The 7,018-nt window shown below is 38.3% G+C and overlaps 1 long non-coding RNA gene across 1 annotated transcript; it reads right to left on the bottom strand.

Moving 5' to 3' along the window:
• Positions 1–933: 933 nt before the first annotated feature.
• Positions 934–2,688, bottom strand: LOC112158824. The gene is made up of 3 exons (XR_002921371.1): positions 2,643–2,688; positions 2,053–2,147; positions 934–1,036 (listed from the first exon to the last, which is right to left on the bottom strand). It is a non-coding gene; the product is annotated as an uncharacterized LOC112158824 (long non-coding RNA).
• Positions 2,689–7,018: the final 4,330 nt, after the last annotated feature.

Raw genomic sequence — 7,018 nt, 5'->3', positions numbered from 1 at the left:
GATTCACTGTAATTTTTTATCAATGTAATCATTACATTGATTGTGTTAAGGGTTGAAAAGTTACATAATGTTAAAGATTTTGTGTTTAAGCGTCACAGATGATGCCTCAGATGTTAAAGGGTTAAAAACCACTCGTGTTTTTAAAATGTAGCATTTTTCTCATGATGGAGGACAAATGAAAAGAAAATTGAGATTAAAGCTGTATTTCTTAACATTTCTTTATATATATATATATATATATAATCATGGTAAATTGAGATCAGATGAAGAAAAAGTAGGTAGAATAGTTTGGAGATATGTACAAACTAAAATCACATGTGGTCCCTGGTCCGCTCCATTTTGATGCATCTGCTTTCTGACAATTAGACTCATGTAAGTTTTCGTTTTCTTTTCTGGTTCCTCATCTGGTTCAAAACTGTACAGCTGGAAAACTCCAATATTGCTCACGTTAGCTAAGGTTTGTGGGGTGCTGTAAGCTAGAAGGAGAGAATGTAAACAGAGGGATGATGGGAAGTGGGGGAGACTTACTCCACACCAATGGTCCTGCCCACAACTGAAAGACAAATTTCTGATGACTTCCTGCTGTTCTGAATAAAATATCACCCAGAAAAAGACAGATTTTTTGATTTTGGATGAAAGTTGGATAATCATAGTTGAAAGACTACTTGGAGAACTTTGAAAATTGATTAAACGAAAATTGGACGGGGACATTAACCTGAATTGTTTTTATAACTTCTTAAATGACTGACTATGGCCATAGGTCAATCATGCGAAGAATTTCTGCATAAAAAGTCCTATATGAATAGACGTGTTGATTGATGTGTGTCTCACAAATGAGTCTACCAGATTCGTACCCTTGGTCTTGCTGATCAAAAATTCCTAAATAGAATGATGAGTTGGTAGGCAAGCAAAAATGGCCTCATCCACAGTAGTGTTGACTTTTATTATTACTTCAAGTTGCATCTCTGGAGGCTGCAAATCAGCTTTATTGCCTGCTGGAGGTGTTGACTTGATGAGGCTCACAGCACCATAATATCTGCAAAAGCAAGAATGTAATCCCAAGGTAACAAAGCTGGAGACTTTGGTCTATATTTTCTGTCTAAAGAGGTCATGAATGCAATCAGTAAGAAGGGGGAGACCTGATGAGTCTAACACCCACTAGATGAGTCTGACTCACTGCCAGACTATGCCAAACATGCACGCACTTCAGTTATGCAGTGGCTGACGAGCAAAAGTCCTACCCAGTATTCTAACCTTGCCATTTACGTCACACAAAAGACAACAATAGACGCGGACTTAACCTCAAGTAGAAGCACATTTTACCATATTTTTGTCAGCAACTGTGCCTCCCCTGGTGTGTCCCTGGCCAGCGCAGCCTCTAGGAAAGTTTGGATTTACAGTGTCTGCCAGATCAAGGAGTTATGCGGTGTAAATCCTGATGGAAGAAACTGTTGGAGCCAAGGACGCTGGACGTAGGGGTTTTAAATTAGATCCGGAAACAGCAATAAAGCCACGCCGGTCAAATAGATGCATCGTATGGGCCAAGTTAGGCTACAGGAAGAGGATCAAGAGCAAGTGAAATAGTAACAATCACAGGTCAGGGTGGTAGAGAGTCCAGCATCAACTTTATGACCAACCCTGGACTAGTTGAAAGTGATGCCATGTTGACAGAGGAACTAAAGGTTTTATTTGCCCGTTTTGGGGTGGAGCCGCCAGACACAGCTAGGATTAATCACACAGCTCTGAAATAAAGAGTGATTTGCAAACACTAAGGTCAGTCAACCCCAAGGATGGCTACTGAGACAGATGACGCTCTTGACCCAATGTTGAAAGACTCCGCAGAACAGCTGGCTGGGATCTTTACCAAGATTTTCTATCAGTCATTGGCCTTCTCCACTGTGCCACTATGTCTAACATCCTCCACCATATTTCTCTTGCCAAAATATCTCACGTTTATAGTCTGCTGTCCAGTAGCACTAACACTAGTAGTGATAAAAGAAAAACTGGTTGGGAAGCACATAGCAACTCTTCCACTGCCAGGTTTTGACTCACCAAGGGTCACAGCCTGTTGTGATGCACTTTTCCTCCTGAGGAAACAAGGGAAGTGCGTCCAAATGCGTCTTTGTGGGTCACACAACCATTCTCCTCTGCATTGTATAGATAAAGTTAAAGATTTAGGATTCTTGGACTTCCTTTTACATTTTTAAACTTGTTTTAATCCAGAAAGTCATGAGATTAAAACAAGCCAAAACAAGACGCAGCAGGAAATACAAGACAATGAAAAACACAACAGGTTGCAAAAGTCATATGCATGACATATACTCTAAAACGTTCAGTTTGGATTTAAAAACATTGACAGAAATCAATTCAGTTGAGTCCCAACCGATCTGTTACATATTCCATAGAGTGCAAAACCTACAAAACCCTTTTAGTAAATGGAACAAATGGTTGTGTTTGATAAGAGTCAGCCCTTCTCTGTGACAGTGAGGTACAGATGTATAAAAATGACTTCCTTCAAATGGTCAGGACACTGGAGAATCCATCTCCCCGGGGTGTGTCATTACTTTACAATTAGTGGTGAACCTCAGAGAAGCATGATAAATAGCATCAACCCTTCGAAGGCATTGACCTGAAGCACTCACATAAAGCTGATCTTCTCCATGACCTAATACAGAAAGAAAACTTGCAGTCACAAAAACACTTTTGTATTCACTTCAAATAAAAACAACAAGAATTATTTCAAAAATAAAAACTGAATTATTCTCAGTGTCATCATAAGTTTGTCCAGTTGTAGTTTGGACATGAGGACGTCAAGGTATGTATACCCATGAACCATGTCTATGTTGTTGCCTGCTGGATTGGACTGTATGAAGCAGAATCAAAGAATTATAAAACAATCAATGGTCTTGTTTCAATCGAAAACACATTTTTAAATCAAGAAATACTTTACAGCTTTCTGCAAGGAATCAATGGCCTTAACAAGAGTTGATTTACAGCCGCATATAACTGTCATCTGCATAAACTCAAACATAAGATATAGATATATGGCATATCATTGACATAAATAATGAATAAGAGGAGTCCCTGTGGGACCTCCATTAGAACAGTAACTAACTGAAGATATAAACCATAATATATAACAGTGGGTTCTATTACTCTTATAATTAGAGAATCAATCCCCTGTGTATCCTCCATGTGGATAAGCAGCTTCCTCTCAGATCGCAGTTACTGATAGTAGGGGCGACATACATACATCCCTGTGTCTACATCCTCCACAACCACTGACTGTTCTCTGAGTCAGACCATAGAGATTAAGTAAAGTGGATGTCTTAATGATGTTAGGAGAACTATTTGCTTCCAAACATCCCCAAATAAAAGGAAAGACAACCAACATTTCCTTTTTTTTCAGTTTCTGAGAGTTGAGATGATAGAAGACCTGACCTGGAGCACAAACACTTAAACACATAAAGCAGCAGACTTTACTTCCTCATGGCACTGAGAGAAAAAAAACATCACAAAGAGACTCGCTGTGACCTGCAAGACGGCTTCTGAACATGCTGCATTAATTTGTGGTTCAGTTACAAAGTTGCTAAGAGAATAACTCACTTCAGAGGGTGATAAACACAGCTCAGAAGATCAGCGGCTGCCTCTCAACTGATGCTATCAGCATGGCTAGACGGCAAAATTCAATCATCTAGCTCAAACATCTTTAGGCTTACAAAAAACGTTTGGTGGTGTGGTATTTTATTAGAGAAGGTTGCACATTTTTGTGTTTTTTTCTGTTTTCTTAAGGGTTGACAGTTACACCTTTATTGTTTAACTCTTTTGCATTTGATATGGTACAATCAATCAATAAATCACTACTTTGAAAAGCATAACACCTTTTCCATAATTGCTTTATTAAAAAATAATTGAAAAATGCACCGTTCACTATTCAGCTGTCGAAATTCATCCTCTTTCATATCAAAAATGGTTAATCTCAAACATTAATATGTTTTTTTGTAGCTTAACAAATTATGTTACAACATTATGTGCATGTAACAATGTATGATCTTTTTTTGTTCTTCTGTAATTTTTTCAGGGAAAATGATTTCACTTTTAGCATTTTTTGTAAGTTAGCTGTATGGAGAGAATATAATTTATTTCAATTTGTGTGTATAATTCTTGATTTGTAACTTGTGTCTGCCTATTTGTGAGTAACTTATTTTTGTGTGTATGTATGACTCTTGATTTATGACTTATGCATAACTGTCTGTGCAACTGTGTATTCACATGTATAAAAAGTACAAAATGCAATAAATAAATAAAAAATACAATGTACACATGCACAACTTTAAATTAAAATAGCTTAAAACTAACTACACACACAAATCTTTACAAAGTCTGCACAAATTGCTTGTTACACACACATAAAACCGCATTTATGGACAAATCTGATTTGAGACTCTTTTCATGTCTCCACATTTGTGTGTAAATGATGCGTTTAAATGGTGCTAGACTTGTGGGTCATCAGAGCTTTCTTATTAGCCACTTTGAACTTAGATTGTGAATAATATCTGGTGAAAACTTGACATTTTTCCCATTTTCTTAAACAGATATGCCTGATAGTTAATGTAAAAAAGTTTAAATATGTTTTTTTTTTTTTAAACACCCAACGCTAAAGTTTATCTATTCAAATCACTCCCTCGCAGCGCTGCTTTCTCTGCCAGCACCTTTGCCACAAGGGCCAGTTCCCAGTCATGGCGATAGCAGGTGGCGTGGGATCCTCCTTGACACCCAGATAGCGTAGTGGGTCGATCAGCCCTGCATCCTGCTCTCTCCCTGGGTGTGGAGAAGGACCTGGTGCTGCCTTTTATCGCCGTCACCAGGAGTCAGAGCTCTGTCTCCCCCTCTGGTCACCAGCGGGAGCTAAACTCACTACACCTCCCAGCAACCTCAGTTCCTGGATGCCACTCACTTGACTCCAATCAATAACCCACCCGGTTCTTAAGAAGCAGTGTGACGTATTGTTTGGGCCACCCTGCCTGCATTACTGAGCGTTTCTATCTGGACCTTCTGTTTCTGACCCTGCTTATTCTCTGATTGCCTGCTGCCTACTCCCCTCTACTCTCTTCTTGGACGCTCCCATGCTGGTGATTGACCTCTGCCTGTCTGACCCTGATCTAGCTTTGTGGACTTTTAGCTGTGCTTCATTCCTGCCAGAATTAATAAACCTGTTGCAAGTGGAACCATCTGTCTGCTCGTTTGTGACAGTCATGGCTGGGGGCCAGCGCTCCATGAGGAGCTCCGGGCTTCCGATGTATAAAGGGATGGCGGTGCCGCCATCTTTAAAATGCTCACTTTTTTAAAAGTCTTCCAGAACTCATTGCTCCCTTGTGGCAGTTAGTTTTAAGCTGCTGTAATTTGAAGTTGTGTTTGTGTAAATTGTATTTTTTAACTTTTGTACATATGAAAACACAATTGCAAGGACACAAAGTTAAGTATAAAAAGTATTGTATGAGTTACAAACAAGAAGTATGCACAGACAAATTGAATGAGACTATATTTTATTCATATAGCTGCAACATATTTTGTTCTATTTCAGCAGCCGTGGTTTTTAAAGTTTTAATCCAACATTATGATGATTGTTTATTGCTCTGTTGCTTGCCTCCGTTCTAAGTGGTATCGAGTTTGTAAAATTGATTACTCGTGTGATTTTAAGCTCTAAACAAAAAAATCAAGCGTGCTTGTTTTACATTGTTGGAAGTTATTCCAAATTTTTCTTATGCGTTGGAGCAAGTTTATAAATCCCTTTTCCTGTTGCAACACATCCGAATGTCTGTAGCTCAGTGAACAATGAATATCTGCCAATCAGGAACAAACTGTGCACAGCTGGGTATACTTAAGTCTTTTTTGTTTTGACACACAGACTGTTTGTCTTCCAGTTTGCTTTCTTTAGTGGTGTACTTTTGGTTTGAATACTCAATTTATCTTTGACATATATTTCACACAGTGAAATCCTACAGGATGTCATTGCCATGATGATTTCCAGCGACTCTGTTAGCAACAAAAGGCAGCTCATTAACTATTGCTCCAAGAACAACTAAACTGAATTTTATTCAGTAAGCTATCTCTGTACAATGGTCATTATGCTCATTACTCTTAAATTATAGTAGGGCATGCCAAGTATTTCTGGTTTAAAATCCACATGGGGGCTCAAGCACACAGATACTTAATCAATCACGAGAGGAATTATGCTGACATGTAAACATACCACACTGGCTCCTCTTTTTTACCTCTCAAGAAGAGAACTGTTTTCAGTAAACTCCATAATCTTCTCCCTTATGCAAGTTTTAAACTCCTGTAACTTTTTTTCATGTCTGTAGATTAAAAACAATTATAAATGAAGCTATGATATCAGGCATTTCAGACATTCAGAACTCTTCGTTTTTCATTATCATAAAGAAAGCATGCATAGATAAAAAAAAAAAAAAAAACAGAAATTCCTCTAAGAATTATCATGATATCAAATTAAACCTTGATAGAAAACATAACACCTACATTTAACAGAAAGTGGTAGCATTTGCGTGTGTTCACATTTTGTTATAATCTACCAGGATCTCCTTGGGTGAAACAGTTGGAGTGGATTTTCATCTTGGATTTATTCTACACTGCTCACAAAAATTAAAGGATCACTTTAAAGAAACACATTAGATACATCAGATCTCAATATGAAGTTGGATATCTAGACAAATAACGACAGGACAGTGTCTTAGGAACAAAAGGACGCCAAGTCTTTAAATGGAAATATAACTTTTCAGCCAACAGAGGGCTCAATGGTATTGACATCATCAAATCAGAGTGAAATGAAGATGTGGCAGGCTAGTCCATTTTTTCCAAAACTTAATTTCTGCAACTCAAAATGCTTTTCAGAATCTTGTGTGGCCCCCACAAGCTTGTATGCATGCTTCACAACGTCGCGGCATGCTCCTAATGAGACGACGGATGGTGTCTTGTGGCATTTCCTCCCAGATCTGTG

The sequence above is a fragment of the Oryzias melastigma genome, linkage group LG7 (genome assembly GCF_002922805.2).
Source record: "Oryzias melastigma strain HK-1 linkage group LG7, ASM292280v2, whole genome shotgun sequence".
NCBI classification, from domain to species: Eukaryota; Metazoa; Chordata; class Actinopteri; order Beloniformes; family Adrianichthyidae; genus Oryzias; species Oryzias melastigma.
This window is presented reverse-complemented; position numbering and strand designations above follow the sequence as displayed.